At 37.7% G+C, this 18,222-nt stretch overlaps 1 long non-coding RNA gene across 1 annotated transcript in view; it reads left to right on the top strand.

Annotated features, from left to right (window-relative positions):
* LOC129046247 (uncharacterized) overlaps positions 1–17,661 on the top strand; it is an 89,521-nt gene extending 71,860 nt beyond the window's left edge. The window contains exon 5 of the long non-coding RNA XR_008507180.2: positions 17,500–17,661. This is a non-coding gene — a long non-coding RNA (uncharacterized LOC129046247). The remainder of the gene's footprint in view (positions 1–17,499) is intronic.
* The last annotated feature ends 561 nt before the right edge of the window (positions 17,662–18,222 follow it).

Below are 18,222 nucleotides of genomic sequence, written 5' to 3'. Positions count from 1 at the left end.
TTTATTTATTTATTTATTTATTATTTATTTATTTATTTATTTATTTATTTATTTATTTATTGCGAGCAGGGGGAGGGGCAGAGGGAGAGGGAGAGAGATAATCTAAAGCAGGCTCCAAGCTGCGTGTGGAGCCCAATGCAGGGCTCGATCTCCTGACCCTGAGATCATGACCTAGGCTGAAATGAAGAGTCAGACACTTAACCAACTGAGCCACCCATATGCCTCAAAAGAGGGCATCTTAAAAGCTTTCCCAGAGAAAAAAAAAAACAAAAACAGTTTGTGCAAAGGACCGAGAGTCTGAGTGGCAAAGTATTTTTCAAGAGAGACACCAGAAACTGGAAAACATTGTAGAAATGCCTTCAAAATCTCTGAGTGAAAATAATTTCCAATTTAGAATTCTATACTCAATGTCACTATCAATTAAGTGTGAAGGTAGAATAAAGGCATTTATAGACAGACAAAAATTACCTCCTTTTCTTCAGGAAGCTACTAGAGGATGTACTCTGCCAAATGTACAGTAATAAAGCAAGAAGGAGGAAGAAGTGGAATTCAGGAAACAATGGACCCAACATACCAGAAAGATCTTCAACAGAAGAGAAGAATCAAAAGAAAAACTACAGATAGAGAGACCACACTTGAAGTAGACCTGAAGAGCATACATCTCCAGGAAAAACTTCTCCAAAAAGATGAACCTGAAAGAACATTTTATGTTTTCAGATATCTTGAGACAATTTCCCGCCACTGGGAAAGAAGATGATGACAGAGAGCAACACATGGAAAATGATGCCCTCCTCCCTTCCTCTAAAACAAAACAAAACAAAACAAAACAAAACAAAACACCCAACCAAACAAATAAACAAATAGAAACAAGACAATTATAATGTCGGAGTAAAAAGTTGACCAGGAAAGTTAAACTACTGCTTGGCTCTCAGTAACATTTACATAAAAATAACAATGTAAACATTGATTAAATAAAAATTAAGAGATTGAGCAAAATGGGTGGAGGGGGTCAAAAGTTATAAAATAAGCCATGGGGATGTAATATACAGCATGGTGACTGTGTTTAATAACACCGTCTGGCATATTTGGAAGTCTCTGAGAGAGAAGATTTTAAAAATACTCATCACAAGAAAAGTCTTTTTCTAACTATTTATGGTGACATGTTATCTAGACTTATTGTGGTGACCATTTTGCAATATACAGGTATTTGTATATATCATCATGTTGTATACCCAAAATGAATAGAATGTTATGTGTCAATTATACCTCAAAAAAACTTTTGAAGGATAGAGTGAAGGGGTTCTAAATGAAAGCTTAATTTGAACTTTTTATGGGAAGAAATCAGTAGATAGTCCTTAAAACTAAAAGAAATCAATAAATAGTAATGTAGGCAGGTTATTTAGAAATGTGGAAGTAACTACCAAAAGAATCAGCTCAACGGTTTGAAGGTTGCTCCTAGGAATGAGGAAATGTGCAGTGGGTGGTGTGGGAGTGTTCTTAGTTGTAACAAGGTTTATAGATGTATTTGACCCTTTTACTCTCTGTATGTGTATACATTTTGATAAAAATAAAAATTTAATGACAACAGCTAAAAAGAATTACTAGAGAGAAATATCAGTTCATAGTAGTGAGAGAACCAAAAATACCTGGGGATAACCATGAAGAAAAATGTGTCGCTGTTATGTGAAAAAAATGGCAAAACTTTACCATAAGGAAAAAATATATATAAATTAATGAAGAAACATAGTGTATTCCTGAGGAGGAAGACTATTTTAATATTGTCTATTCTTTATAGTTTTAAGACAATATCAATTAAAATATTATGAGAAGCTTTGGAGACTTTGGTGAAATGATATTAAATTTAATCTGGGAAATTAATAGGGTAATTTTGAAAAAAAAGTGAAATAATGGGGAATCTGTATTTTTCAAATATTAAGAGATATTTTGAAGTTGAAATTAAAGCAGAGTGGAACTGATACCTTACCCAAGAGATAGTACAATGGAAAAGAGTGAATAGCTTTGAAAAAACCCCATAGTTCACATAAGAACTTATATAATTACTTAAAACACCAAAAATGATGTTTTAAAATTTGATATTGAAATATTAGGTTAGATCTTATGATATATTAGAAAATACATTTTCAAGGGATTAAAGTGTGAAATGTTTAAAACTGAAAATATTATAGGAAAGATAAGCAATACTTAAATTGATCATGAGTTTAGGTGAATTTTCTAAGCATCAAAACCAATGGAAGTAATCCCACCACAAAGATGAATAGGTTGCACTGCGTAAAACTGAGAAGTTTTGAATATTAAAACAGAATACCCTATGCTTGCTCAGTCTATTGGTGTGACTTGACGGTGGACTGGCTATTATGCTGGTGAACCCCCACCCCATCAGTGACACACACTTTATTTGAGCTTTGTTCTGGTCCCCCCTCCCAGTCTCTCCTCCTCCACCCCCTAGCTGCCTTAGCTCTCCCAGTTTACCCATTCAATTTCTTCATTTTTAAATTTTAAATAATTTAGTTTTTATTTTATTTTATTTTTTTTTAAAGATTTTATTTATTTATTTGACAGAGAGAGACACAGTGAGAGAGGGAACACAAGCAGGGGGAGTGGGAGAGGGAGAAGCAGGCTTCCCGCTGAGCAGGGAGCCCGATGCGGGACTCAATCCCAGGACCCTGGGATCATGACCTGAGCCGAAGGCAGACGCTTAACGACTGAGCCACCCAGCCGCCCTAAATAATTTAGTTTTTAAATAAAAATTATATATATTTAAGATATACAACATAATGATTTGATATACATATACATAGTGACATGATTACTACAGTCAAGCTAATTAACAGATTATCTTCTCACAGTTACCAGTATGTGTGTGTGTGTGTGTGTGTGGTTAGAGCCCCTGAAACTTAATCTCTCAACAAATTTCCAGTATTCACGGCTCTCTTGTTAACTATAATCACGGTGCTGTGCTTTAGATTTCTAGATTTATTCATCCTCCAAAACTGCAGCTTTGTACTTTTAACCAACATCGCCATTTCACCTACCTCATCATCCCCTGGTAACCACAGTTCAGCTTTCTGCTTCTCTGTGTTCAACCTTTTTAGATTCCAATTTAAGTGAGATCAGGCAGATTTTTTTCTTTCTGAGTCTGGCTTGTTTCACTTAGCCTAGTGTTCTCCAGACTCTGTTGGTTTGCTTGGGCGGGCATAAACACCCAGCTCTCTCTTACTGGAGATGAGCATGGGGAGCGGGTAGGGATGACCCTCAGGGTTTTTCAAGGAATAGAGGCAGTCTTCCTGTTCATGTTCACCCTTCCTCTGGAGGTCTCCTGGGCAGATGGGTTTCCTCTTCTGCTTACTCCCCTCTTGAATTTCTACGCTGTGGGTCTTCCAGTTTGTTTCAATTATCAACATGCTTCCATCTGTTTTTTAATTTATTTTTTAAAGCTTTATTGAGATATAATTGATATACCCCAAAATGGCACATACCCAATGTATACATTTTGATGAGTCTGGACATAGACATACACCCATGATACGCCTCATTTATTTTTGATAGAAAAAAAAATCTGTTGAAGTTTTTCCTCTGCTGATGTTCCCCTTGTGTTCTTTTTGTTCCTCTGATTTTATTTCCTTTTTTACTGCTGTATCATAATTTTAGTGGGAACTCAGGAGAGAGGGAAAAAAACACTGTTGGCTCTGTCAATCATCTGGAACCAGTAGTCTTTTAATAAATGTTGTAGGAATATTTGATTTAATGGAAATAGAAGCATACTCTGCAACATTTAAATAAAATGCCAAATAATGAAATGATTCTAATAAAAATTAACATTTCACAAACAGATGATTTTATAAATCAATATAAAAAACTGTAATGAGGGGCGCCAGGGCAGCTCAGTTGGTTAAGCATCCAACTCATGGCTGCAGCTCAGGTCATGATCTCAAAAATCTTGAAATTGAGCCCTGCGTCAGGCTCCGCGCTCAGCAGGGAATCTGCTTGAAGGTTTTCTCCCTCTGCCCCTCCTCTCACTTGCTCTCTCTCTCTTTCTCTCTCTCTAAAATAAAATAAATAAATCTTAAAAAAAACAAAAACAAATAGCAATGACTTGGTGGACTATCAGGGCAATGACATAAACTGAAGAAATTAAAATAACCAGTAAGTCTTTGGGAATATTTTAAACCTAATTAATCAAATATGTTTATGTAATGAAGTATGTTTTTTCATGTGTTAAATTGAAATTTTAAAAATTTCACGTTACTTAATACTGAGTGCTGGGAGGTGACCCCTTCACAGACTGTGGGCATGTGCATTTAAAACGTCTGGAAAACACTTAAGCAAGTATTAAGGACACTTTCCAATATTTCTTTTTTTTAATCAGAAGATCCACTTCTAGGTATCTACCTCATAAGGACTATAAGAAATGTGGATAAGTCATTGCAACATTACTAGTCTAATAGAGGGGAAAAAAATGGAAACAACCTCTTATAGCCAGCAGGGGTAGAATTTAAAAATAAATCATAATAAATCCATGTACTATTAAGTAGTCATTAAAAGAATATCAAAGAATATTTAATATTTAATATCATGCATAGAAAATATGCATGATAAGTTAGATTTTAAAGAGTTACTTAGGACAATGAATGGATCAGATATGGTCAAAACTCTGGGAGGATAGCATTTCAATCTATTTCTATTTCTAGCCAAATTATCCATCAAAATTGAAAGCAGGACTAAAGAGTTTGAGATATTTAAGGTCCTAAAAACTTTTGCTATCATGCATCTTTTCTTTCTTTCTTTTTTTTTTTTTTTTAAGATTTTATTTGACAGAGAGAGAGAGAGGGACAAGAGCAGGGGGAGAGGGAGAAACAGGCTCTCCGCAGAGCAGAGACCCCGATGCGGGACTCGATCCCAGGACCTTGAGATCATGACCTGAGCTGAAGGCAGACGCTTAACCGACTGAGCCACCCAGGCACCCCGCATCTTTTCTTAAGTAACTAATGAGGATGTGCTCCAGCAACATATGGGTGTAAACCAAAAAAGAAGATGCAATTCGGGAAACAGAGGCTACAAGACAGGAAAGAGGAAAAGGAATTCTCAGGATCACATGGAGGGAAGTCACAGAATAGCATCTGTGAAGGGCCATACAGAACAACTAGTCAAGCTTGGAGCAGGACACAAAAGTCTGCAATAAGGATTTCTCTAGAAAAATAAAAGGTACAGATTACTTGATTTGTTTGGCACTCCAGAATGTTTTATATATAGTTCAGTTAAAAATTCTTATGTTAGGGATGCCTGGGTGGCTCAGTCGGTTGGGCATCTGCCTTCAGCTCAAGTCATGATCCCAGGGTCCTGGGATTGAGCCCTGAATCAGGCTCTCTGCTCAGCGAGGAACTTGATTCTCCCTCTCCCTCTGCCTGCCGCTCTGTCTACTTGTGCTCTCTCTCTCTGTCAAATAAATAAATAAAATCTTAAAAAAAAAAAAAAGTTACTTAGGATCCAAATTATGCAAATGATTAAGGTTTTCACTTTTGGAAAAAATGTGTATGTAAAGAGACTTCCCTGTTTCCATAAAATGGAATGCCCAGCCTTTTTGCTTCCTTAGCATTGCATGTTTAGAACTGGTTACACTTTCTACTGGAGTGTATTTGTCTTGGTTGACCATGAGCTCTTTGATAGAAGCAGTATGCTTCATTATTCTTTTTTTGTGATTCTCATCAGGGGGCCTGACACATATGTTCCATAGCTATTTGTTGAATTATTAAATGAAGGGATTAATGAATGAATGACTGATTGAATGAAAAAGTGTATAATATAGTCCTGGAAATGGAAGGCTAGTTTGGGGGGGGGGGGCGCGGGTCTAGTGCAGGTAGAATGGGGAGGTAGAAAGAAAGAGGCAGAAGGAATAGGAGTGAAGATAGAGCTTTGGCCAGAAAGGGCAATAAAAGGAAATTCAGTCAAGCAGGGCTATGTAGAGAAATAAAGACAAAAAGACCAAGAAGGGATAATAGAAATGCATCATGATATTGTAGAAAATCACGGGCTTTTAAAACAGAAGTATCTGGGCTTAAATTTTAAGTTCACCTTTGTTGGCTATGTAATCATACAGTAGAAAACAGACATGACCGTTCTTTCCTCGTGGAGATGGAATGAGATAACCTGAAAATTTTTTGGTGCTGAATGGGCCCATGACAACAGGTTCAAGGAGACAGAGAGACAAAGAAAGAAAACTCTTTCAATGAGGTGCAGTATCAACACAACGCATGGGTAGTAAAAAGTATTGTTCCAGGGAAGGGTTACTATAAAAGCCACAATCTTGGATAATAAGGAAGCACGCCTTTTTGCTGTGGTGCCATCCTGTTCTCAACACCCTACCATTTGTTTGCTGGCAGTGTACTTAAATTGTATCAGCAGCAAATAGGTAAAAATCAAAGTTCACAAAGAGCCAAATCCTTTTAAGCTAGGTTTCCCTGCCTGTCATGGTATTTACTCAAATTATCACTCACTGGAGTCCAAAAAAAGTATTAAAAATAATTATTTATGCTTCTTGATTTTTTTTAATGGGACTAAAGGATGCATTGTGTCTTTTGATTGATGCAAGGGGCAGTTGAATGGAGAGAGAAACATTGGTTGTGTTTTTGAGCCCAGCCAAGTGTTAAAAGCTGTATCTGGCAGTCATCCCCACATCCTTGTCAATGAGATAGTTTGGTTGAGCCTGGGCTTTGAAGACACATAGTTCTGGGTTCGAATCTCAACTCTAATACTTACTAGCTCAGGGACCTTGATACTGACTGTTGAGCTATGGAGTCACATTGCTTTCATCTGGGAAGATCATTAATGGTAGCAATTTCCTAGGATATTATAGGAATTAACGAAATTTATATAATCTTCCTAGCATTCCCAATATTGCTTGGCTCTAGTGAGAATTTTGGGCTTCATATGTTCTTTGGGAGTTTGGGTGGCCTACAGGCATTTGAAGAGAAGTTGTTTAAAAATGCTTATCCATGTATCATTGCAATTGATACATTTCCCAGGTTTTGATCTGGATTTTTCTGAGCAATCATGCAAGGGATGTTTGCCTGCTTCCTTAGGATTTTATGATGACTGTCTCGCTTGCTTGTTCTCCAGTTGAGACAGAGGCAGTCAGGAAATATTTCACCAGGGTGGAAAAGTGAGCATCCATTTCTGACAACCAGCAATTCCCTTCTTCAAGTGCATCTTTTAGACGTAAACAGAAGTGTTAGAAAAGTACGCATACCTCATTCATCACCACTTCAGAGAAGCGGATTCTATCATTCTGGAATCAAAAATGAGCATTCAACTTGAGGAGAAAGAAAGAAATCAATTATATTGGTGGCATTAAAGCATCATAACAAAGAAACTAAGAAGCACAGAATGAGATCTTATATTTTCTTTAAGTTGAAGAAGCCAAGCTTCCATTTTTTATACTTGGAAAGAACATCAATGAGATTGATTGGGAAAGGCTAGTAGAATGTTAAAATTATACAGCATTTTTGCAGGCTGACTGTAATTTGTACACACAATGGGCTATTACCTATGCATTGTTCTATGGAAGAAAAAAATAATTGCTTCTTCCCTTCCCTCCTCCTTTCTCAAAGCCTGATCAAGTGATTTATCTTTAACCTTATTGCAATGAGTAGCTTCATTATCATTTTTAAATTTTTAGTTGTTTTCTTTAGGGAAGGTGATAACAAATTAACAAAGAAGTTTTTGGTTTTCAAAATTCTCTTTGGGCATAGCAGCTGCTGGAGGATTAATATAATTCATACAAAATCTTTCTCTGGACAGTCTATTGGAGTTCAGATTTTTAAGAGAGCAAATTAGTATCTGCATGATGCAACGTTTAGAACAAGAAAGAGGGAATTGGGTTTAAGAATTTTCATCCTCAATATTTATTGTTGTATCACTGTATCAGATATATCCACCAAGTACAGTCTGTTCTTGCCAGTCTTGGTTAAAGCCTTAGCACTTCACCTTAGCATACCTCATGACAATCCTCTTTTGGAGAATTTTGGAAAATCACTTAACCAGGAAGCACTTACTGAGAAGCCACTTTGTTCACTGTACTCTGTAAAGGCTCTGAGCCAGTCATCACATAACTCACTCTATTTTAGCCCCAGGAATGATCTCTTCCCTGCGGATAGCCCTGATCTCAACCATATGTGGTGCAGTGGAAGTCTAAATGATCTGCTCTCAGGCAGACACATCCATGCTCCAGCACTGACAAAGAAACTTCCTGCTATGGGGCATCAGGTAAATTAGTAGTGGAAAATGCAGAAAGTATTAACTCTTTGGCAAGTGTTTTCATTAGAGTCTGAATTAAATGTCCCTCCTCTGTACTCCCTTCCAAACTTACAAATACTTTTATCACGTGCACTTCTGGTTTACTGAAGTTGTTTATTTACAAGGCTAGATCTTCTGTTAAACCATAAGATTCCTGAGACTCGGGTCTGTGCCTTACTCATCTTCGTAACCTGAGCACTTAGCGCAGTGGTATGTGCCCCCTAGATCCTGAAACATCTTGGGAATTGAATGTTAGTGTAAATCAGGTTAAGGAATTCGGAGCCATGAAGTGTTAGTCCTGGAAATGACTGAGAGTCCATTGTTGTTATGCAAAATGATACATAACCAGTTTCCTACTGAGACATATTTATGTTTTACTAACTTTTTACTATTATAGATAATACCATATTGATTATATTTGTGTTTACATTTTGCAAACATATGTAATTATTTCCTTAATATACGTGTGTGTATGTTTGTGTGAGCAGCAATGCGTTGGGTCTAGTGATTTGCAGTATAAAATGTTGATGTAAATCAACACTCTGCCCTCCAGAAACATTATATCTTCCCACTAGAAGTGCATATTGTTTCTCCACACTTTAAAAAAATGAACATTAGATATTTTAAATCATTTAAGGTATTTTTCCAAACTGATAAATACAAATGATAATACCTTGCTTTTTTATATGTATTTCTAAGTATAGTTGGCTGACATATATTCATTGGCACTGACATTCTTTCCTGAATTTGTGTTCTTTACCCGATTTTCCTTTAATTGTGATGGGTTTATCTTTTTCTTACTGATTTGTCATATAAATGGAATCATACAATATGTAGTTTTTTGGTTGGATTTCTTTCAATTAGGAAAATGCATTTGAGGTTTACCCCTGTTATATATAAATCAATAGTTTCTTTTTTTTTTTAATAAACAGTACTCTTATGTATGGCTGTATCACAGTTTGGTCATACTTTTAGCAATGGAAGGACTTGGGGGTTCTTCCCAATTTTTGCTATACAGCTGAAGGTGCTATAAACCTTTGTGTAAGTTTTTTGTGTGAATGTAAGTTTTTATTTCTTTTGGGTATATACCTAGGAGAGGTTTTGCTGGATCATATCATAAGTGTATCTAACTTTATAAGAAGCTGCCAGAGAGTTTTTGAATGGCTATATAATTTTACATTTCCACCAACAGTGTACGAGAGTTACAGTTGCTCATTTTTGCTTTAGTAGAATAATTAAAAAAAAAATTTTTTTTTAGGAGTGCCTGGGTAACTCAGTCAGTTAAACATCCAACTCTTGATTTCGGCTCAGGTCATGAACTCAGCGTCGTGAGATCAAGTCCCACATGGGGATCCATGCTGGGCGTGGAGCCTGCTTAAGATTCCCTCTCTCCCACTCCCTCTGCACCTCCCCCCGCTCGCACACTCTCTCTCTAAAAAAAAAAAAAAAAAAAAAAAAAAAAAATCTTTTTTTTTTTTTACTTTAATGGGTGTTATTGGTAACACATTGTGGGTTTGATTTAAATTTTCCTAATGACTAATAATGTGGAACATCTTTTCTATATGCTTACTTGCCATCTGTATATCTATTTTGGTGAGGTTTCTATTTAAATCTTTTGCTTATTTTCATTAATTGGGTTGTTTTCTCATTTTTTGAATTTTGAGAGTTTATATATTTTCAATACAATCCTTTGTTAGAAAGATGATCTGCAAATATCTTCTTCTAGTCTATCACTTGTTATCTCATTCTCTGAATGGTGTTTTTGAAACACTGAAGTATAGCCAACACAGAATGCACACGGTGTTCAGGTGTACTCACCACCTAATGATGCTGTGCTCACCACCAGTGTAGCTACCATCTGTCACCATACAATGCTATTACAGTAAAATTCCCTCTGCTGTGCCTTTATTCCCATGACTTATACTGGAAGCCTATATCTCCCACTCCCCTTCATCCATTTTACCCATTCCCCCAACTTCCTCCCTTCTGGCAACCATCAGTTTGTTCTCTATGGGTCTGTTTCTGCTTTTTGTTTGTTTGCTTTATTTTTTAGATTCCACATATAAGTGAAGTCATATGGTATTTGTCTTTCTCTGACTTATTTCATTTAGCATAGTACCTTCTAGGTCCATCTCTGTTTTTGCAAATGGCAAGATTTCTTCTTTTTTAAGACTGACTAAATTCCTCCGTGTGTGTGTGTGTGTGTGTGTGTTTATACATTTTCTTTATACATTCATGTATCAAGGGACACTAGGGTTGCTTCCATATCTTGACTATTGTAAATAATGTTGCAATAAATATAGGGGAGCATATATCTTTTCAAATTAGTATTTTTATTTTCTTTGGGTAAATACCCAGTAGTGGAATTACTGAATCATATGATATTTCTATTTATAATTTTTTGAGGAAACCATGCTGTTTTCCACAGTGGTTGCACCAGTTTCCATTTCCACCAAAGTGCATGAGGGTTCCTTTTTCTCCACATCTTCACCAACACTTGTTATTTCTTATCTTTTTGATGTTAGCCATTCTAACATGTATAAGGTGATATTCTCATTGTGTTTTGATTTGCATTTCCCTGATGATTAGTGATGTTGAGCATCTTTTCATGTGTCTGTTGGCCATCATGGGTCTTCCTTGGGAAAATGCCTATTCAGGCTCTCTACCTATTTTTTAACTGGATTATTTGTCTTTTTGGTGTTGAGTTGTATCAGTTCTTTATATATTTTGGATACTTTATCAGATATGTCATTTGCAAATATCTTCTCCCACTCAGTAGGTTGTCTTTTTGTTTTGTTGATGGTTTTCTTTGCTGTGTAAGAGCCTTTTGTTTTGATGTAGTTCCATAGTTTATTTTGCCTTTGTTTCTCTTGCCTCAGGAGACATATTAGAAAACTGTGATGATAGCTGATCTTAAAGAAATTATTGCCTGTATTTTCCTCTAAGAGTTTCATGGTTGTAGATCTCACATTTAGGTCTTTAATCCATTTTGAGTTTATTTATTTTTTTATTATTTTTTTATTATGTTATGTTAATCACCATACATTACATCATTAGTTTTTGATGTAGTGTTCCATGATTCATTGTTTGCATATAACACCCAGTGCTCCATGTAGTACGTGCCTTCTTTAATACCCATCACCAGGCTAACCCATCCCCCCAACCCCCTCCCCTCTAGAACCCTCAGTTTGTTTTTCAGAGTCCATAGTCTCTCATGGTTTGTCATTTTGAGTTTATTTTTGATGTATGGTGTAAGAAAGTGGTTCAGTTTCGGGGCCCCTGGGTGGCTCAGTCTGTTAAGCATCTGCCTTCAACTCAGGTCATGATCTCAGGGTCCTGAGATCAAGCCCCACATTGGGCTCTCTTCTCAGTGGGGAGCCTGATTCTGACTGCTGTTCTGCCTGCTTGTGCTCTCTTTCTCTCTCTGTCAAATAAATACATAAATACATACATACATACATACATAAAGTGGTCTGATTTCGTTCTTTTGTGTGTAGCTGTCCAGTTTTCCCAGAACCATTTGTTGAAGAAACTGTCTTTTCCTTAAGGTATGTTCTTTCCTCCTTTGTCATAGATTAATTGACCATATAAGTTTATGAGTTTATTTCTGGGCTCTCTATTCTGTTCCACTGATCTATGTGTCTATTTGCGTCAGTACCATAGTGTTTTGATTACTACAGCTTTGTAGTATATCTTGAAATCTGGGATTGTGAACTTCCAGTTTTGTTCTTCTTTCTCAAGATTGCTTTGGCTCTTTGGGGTCTTTTGTGGTTCCATACAAATTTTAGCATTCTTTTAATTCTGTGAAAAATGCTAGTGGTATTTTGATAGGAATTGCATTGAATCTGTAGATTGCTTTGGGTTATATGGACATTTTAACAATATTACTTCTAATCCATGAGCATGGATTATCTTTGCATTTGTTTGTGTCATCTTCAATATTTTTTATCAGTGTTTTATAGTTTTCATAGTACAAGTCTTTCACCTTGGTTAAGTTTATTCCTAGGTATTTTATTCTTTTTGGTGCAATTTTAAATGGGACTGTTTTCTTAATTTCTCTTTCTGCTACTTCCTTAGTGGTATATAGAGATACAACTGATTTCTGTGTATTAATTTTGTATCCTGTGACTTAACTGAATTCATTTATTCCTTCTAGTAGTTTTTTGGTGGCATCTTTAGGGTTTCCTACATACAGTATCACTGAATGGTGGTTTTTTGAACAGCCAAATTGCTAATTTTGAAAAGTTCCAGTTTATCTTCATGTTTTTCTTTTTAGATCATTCTTTTGGTTTCAAGTCTAAACTTGATTTGCCTACCTCAAGGTTGCGAAAATTTTCTCCTGTGTTTTCTTCTACAAGTGTTATAGGTATTAGATTTTACATTTAGGTCTATGGCCCATTTTGATTTAATTTTTATTTATACATAAAGTATGAGATGTGAGTTGAGGTTAAATTTTGTTTGCATATGGATGTCCAATTGACCCAACACCATTTGTTGAAAAGACTATCCTTTTTTTTTTAAGATTTTATGTATTTATTTATTTGAGAGAGGCAGATAGTGAGATAGAGCATGAGAGGGGAGGAGAGGGAGAAGCAGGCTCCCTGCTGAGCAAGGAGCCCGATGTGGAGCTTGATCTCAGGACCCTGGCATCATGACCTGAACTGAAGGCAGACGCTTAACCAACTGAGCCACCCAGGCGCCCCAAAAAGACTATCCTTTGTCCATAAATTGAACCTTTGTCAAAAATCAGTTGACTTTATTTGTGTGGGTCTTTTTCTGCACTCTCTATTCAATTGATATGTGTATACTTTCACCAGTATTATACTGTCTTGATTATTGTAACTTTATACTAAAACTTGGCATTGGATAGTGTGTGTTCTCTAACTTTATCCTTCTTTTTCAGAGATGTTTTGAGTTCGGTTTAAATTAAGATGGGGAGTGATATCATCAAGATGGCAATGTAGGAGGGTCACTGGCTTCAGTCCCCTTCACAGAGCAAAGTTGGAGGCATCACTCTTCCTGATTTCAAACTATATTATAAATCTATAGTACTGGTCAAAACAGTATGGTGCTGACATAAAAACAGACAAATAGTACCTATCCAAGGATGAAACACCATTATGAAAATCCCAGAACCCAGGGCATGAGGCTGAAGCACTTCTGTGGATAGCAGAGACTGAGTCAGACTGAGCTGGAAGGGTAAGAGGAGCAGGTACAATTTGACCATGTTGCCCCTCCTCCGGGCTGGACCATGCAACACCAGAGTGGCTCCCCTGGGCCTACAGTTTCTCTGGTGAGAAAATAAGAACACAAGCCTTGTGGGACACTCCACCTCACAGGGATCACTGGGGGAACTTCTGGATCCAGAACACTGGGGATCAGATAGAGACTGAGAATGGGGCTGGGGCTTACAGCCCAAACCTCCAGCCAGCAGCTCTGGTCATCTGTGGAGCAGAAGCAGTGCCCCATCTGGCCAGGAGCTCAGTTGGAAAATCACCCTGATTCTGATACCCAGCCAGTGGGTACCAGCTGTAGAGTATATTCTAAGGTCCTGCCTTGACAGGGGAGCAAATCTGTAGCTTGCCCAACTACTAAGCATAACCTCTGGTGTTACCCCTCCAGGAAACATGGTCACATGGTCACAAACATCCACCAGCTTTGGAGCACATCCTCCAGCCCACTGAGGCAGGCAGTCAAGTCAGCAGCCTGGCCTAACTGTTGAACCAACTTCTGGTCCTCGTACCCAGGGAGCCTGAACAGGGACTCTGAGCAGCCATGGAGCCCAGCCTGTGATACCACCCAGCAGCCACGGAGTGAAAACAAGCAGCAGAGTCTAGCATACAACCCTGCCTGATTGCTGAACATAGCCTGTGGCATCCCCTAGGAAGGGAGCCCATCTAGAGACCCTGCCCAATCAGGGAGCTTAGCCTACTGCCTCACCCAATCAGAGAGCCCAGCCAGCAACCTCACCCAATAGCTTAGCACAGCCAAAGGTCTACACAATCACAAAGACCAGCTTGTGTCCCCATTCAATTTTGGTTCACAGCCTGTGGCCCTCTCCTGCCATTTGGAATAACTTGGATGAATCTTGAGGGTATTATGCTATGCGAAATAGCCAGAAAGAGAAACACAAGTGTTATGTAATCTCACTTATATATGAACTCATGGAAACAGAGTCGACTGGTGGTTGCCAGGATGAGAAAGTGGGGGAATATGGGTGAAGTTGGTCAAAGGGTACAAACTTCCAGTTATGAGTTGAATATGTTCTGGGGATTTAAAGTACAGCATGGTGACTAAAACTAACAATACTCTTTTATAAACTTTAAAGTTGCTAAAAGATACATCTTAAAAGTTCTCACCAAAAAAAAAAAAAAAGGTAACTATGTGAGATGATGAGTGTCTTAATTTACCTTATTGTAGTGATCATTCACAATTTATTTGTTTATCATATTGAACACTTTAAATTTATATAATGCTATGTGTTAATTATATCTCAATAAAGCTGGAAAAAATAAAAATTAAGGTGAGGATCAAAATTATTTAATTAAAATTAATTAAAAATACCACTATTTCCCCCAGTGAATTGCAGTGGTATATTCGCCATCAGGTGACCTTATATGAATGGTTCTGTGTCTAGATTCAGTATTTTCTCCCATTGATTTGTCTATCATTGTATCATTGTATCAATACCTGTGTGATTGTTTTTAATTGCTCTCTTTTCACACTTTTGATTTATTTCTGGGATATCTATTCTGTTCCATTGATCTATATGTCTGTTTTTATGTCGATGCCATGCTATTTTGATTAATACTATAGATTTATAATGTATTTTGAAGTCAGGAAGTGTGATGCCTCCAACTTTGTTCTTGCTAAGATTGCTTTGGCTATTTGGGGTCTTGTGGTTCCATATGAAGTTTAGGGTTGTTTTTTCTATTTCTGTGGAAAATGCTATTGAAATTTTAATAGGTATTGCACTGAATCTGTAGATTGCTTTGGGTAATACAAACATTTTAATAATATTATTTCTTCCAATCCATGAACACGGATGTTAGTCTACTTATTTGTGTCTTCTTTAGTTTTTTTCAACAGTGTGTACATACAGGTAGGGAAGGCTAATACTGGACATTTTCTCTATTATCCTGTGCTCAGTATTGAATTAAAATGCATCAGGTAAACTGTATGCCAAGGAGTGAGATAAGAGTATTTGGTTTTGTCAATCTTCACCTTCTGGGAAGTCACATAGCATTATTGGACCCCAGGTTTGTTTTTGTTTGCTGGTTTGTTTGTTTGTTACCTCTAGAATGTAATGTATGTGGCATATATAACCTGCTAGATTTTTAGGATCAGATGAATAACAGATAATTTTAAATACACACACACACACACACACACTTTGTAAATGGCAAAGCCCTATACCAAAATAACATGTTACTGATAAAGATAACTTTCTTTTTACTAAATTCTGGGACTAGATGTCTAAAGACTTTTTCCTAACCTTATTTTACTGCTGGCTCTCTCGTTTGATAACAGGATTAGATCTAGAAAGCCAAGGTAGTGTGAGAAGGTAGATTATATGCAGTTTTTTCTTCTATCAGATGCTGCTTTTCATGAACAAGAGGACATATTCCCCTGAAACTCAATCTGGAAGAATTGTACACATGTTTCTCAAAATAAAGCTGTGTGGGAAGTAATTGCAGACCTCCTGTTTGCCAGCCAATTCATCTCCATAATTCAGAAACCCCTGGCATGGTTAGTATCATTCATTTGTACCAATAAAGGCCAGTACGTCCTGGCACAGAATTCTTCCAGCTGTCATAAAGGGACTCAGGTACCTTTGAATACCATATGCTGGCAATAAGTCTAACCTAATAGCCAAGCCCATGGTCCCCTCATTGCTTTTAAGTCATTCCTCAGCATCACAGGGACCCCTTCAAAACTACCATTTAGCTGTCACACATGTCAGCAGATGAAAGCTAAAGGATGATAAATAACCGCATCACCAAACACAGCTTGGTCCAATATGCTCTCTGCCCACTCTCTTTCTCTGAAAATGCAGATCTTATGCTGCATTAAGATGGTGAAGTCAAAGGCAACACTGTCAATGAAACATCCTTAGCAGACCCTTTCTCTTTTCAACATCCCCACCTACTTGGCTCACAAGGTCAAGGATGCTAGTCTTCTTGAAGACACAGGGTGACAGGAAACATTGAGGAGGGAATAGCCAGCTGGGGCCCTGGCAATGAGCAAAGGGAATCCAGACTCTCCTAGATAATTCTTTATCTGTGTAAGAGATTTAACATGGCCTGAGTTGGGCCTGTTGCCCTTGCTGAAATCCATTATTAGCTTGGTGTTCCTGGTCATGCCCTGTACTTTATCCAAGTGACCTTTTGACTTGAAATACCCTTTCTCCATTGCTTCAAGTTCATGATCTCCCCATCACTTCTTTGACCTCATCTCTTACCAGTCAGTTTACCCCGATTCCCCTTGGCCTCTTTGTCAGTCTCCAAACCCACCAACCTGCTCTTGCCCCAGGGTCTTCACTGTTGCTCTTCTCTGGTTGAAATGCTCTTCTCCTGGATATGTGTAAGACTGGCTCTGTCCTTGGCCAGTTCATGTGTCAGAAACACCACCTTCTCCTCCATTTCCCCTTCCCTGTTTTACTTTTCTCCATAGCAGTCATCAGTGCTTACTTATGTACTTACTTATTAATTGCTTTGTTTATCAACTGTTTGTCCTTGTCCCTGTCTTTGGAATGTGAGTTCCACAAGGGCTGGGATTGTGTCTGTTTTCACACTGCTGCTGTAGAGAAGCAATTCAAATATTGTCAAATATTGAAGGCAATGCAAACCCTTCCTCAAATCTCAGCTAACCTGCCCCTTACTTCATTAAGCCATCTCTCATCCCCAACCTCTAACTTTGGTTCTCTCCTCTCTTCCTCTGCCTCTGTAACACTTTATTAAGACATTGAACACTTTTTTACCTGATCGTATGCCTAGTTGTTCTACAGATAATAGCTATTACCATTTCATCTTCTTGATTAGACTATAAGCTCCTCAAGGATATGAGCCGTTTGATTAAAGTTTGAATCCCCCATAATCCTTTGACTTATGTTAATTAAGTATTGGGGAAATAAATGAATGGCTGTAACATAATAAAGTCATTCATTCACTCATTTACTCATTTGTTTAGTGAGAGCCTACTGGTCACAGCTCTGGGCACTGGGGAACAACATTGAACAAAACAGGAAGAAACAACCACATTGGTAAGTCATAAATTAAGTACCTATATTTTACTGACTATTTTACATAAGTTATTATTGTTACCTGCATTTAATCCTTATGATAGTTGTATATGACAAAGATTATTATTCCTATTAAAGTATGAGTAAACTGTAAACACTAAGCTATTGAAGGGTATTTTTTCTGGATTTAATCTCCATCTCTCCAATCCCAATGTACATGTCTTAAGCAATATGCCATGTAGTCTAGCTTTGTGCAAAATCATCATGTCTGAGAACAAGTCACTTTGGGACATTTGATGATGATGTTTGGATGACACTGACACAAGCCTGTTGTGGGCAGAGGATGTTTGCTGATTTGGAATAATTGCTTCCATATCCCCCCCTGTGAGGAGGGGCAGCCCTGCTGCCCAGAGGTAGGCAGTGGTGCTGGCTGAATGGACACCCCCCATGTTCCAAATCAGATCTCTTTTGTTGTTTCCAGCCCCTTTCTAGGCTTCTGTGAGAGTCTCCTTCAATGGCTTTTGTCTGTGGCTCCTCTTTGGAGGCCACTTTCAAGCCACTGGAGCCACTCGTGCTATGGGTACAAAAAGTGGGAAGTACCTGAGAGTTGGTCTCCTCCTCACCGCCATTTCTAGGGCTAGTCAGGCTGCATGTAAGTTCTGGAAACCTGC

The sequence above is a fragment of the Mirounga angustirostris genome, unplaced genomic scaffold (assembly GCF_029215605.1).
Source record: "Mirounga angustirostris isolate CCGP_5_RB_7025 unplaced genomic scaffold, mMirAng1.0.hap1 SCAF_17, whole genome shotgun sequence".
Lineage (NCBI taxonomy): Eukaryota > Metazoa > Chordata > Mammalia > Carnivora > Phocidae > Mirounga > Mirounga angustirostris.
This window is presented reverse-complemented; position numbering and strand designations above follow the sequence as displayed.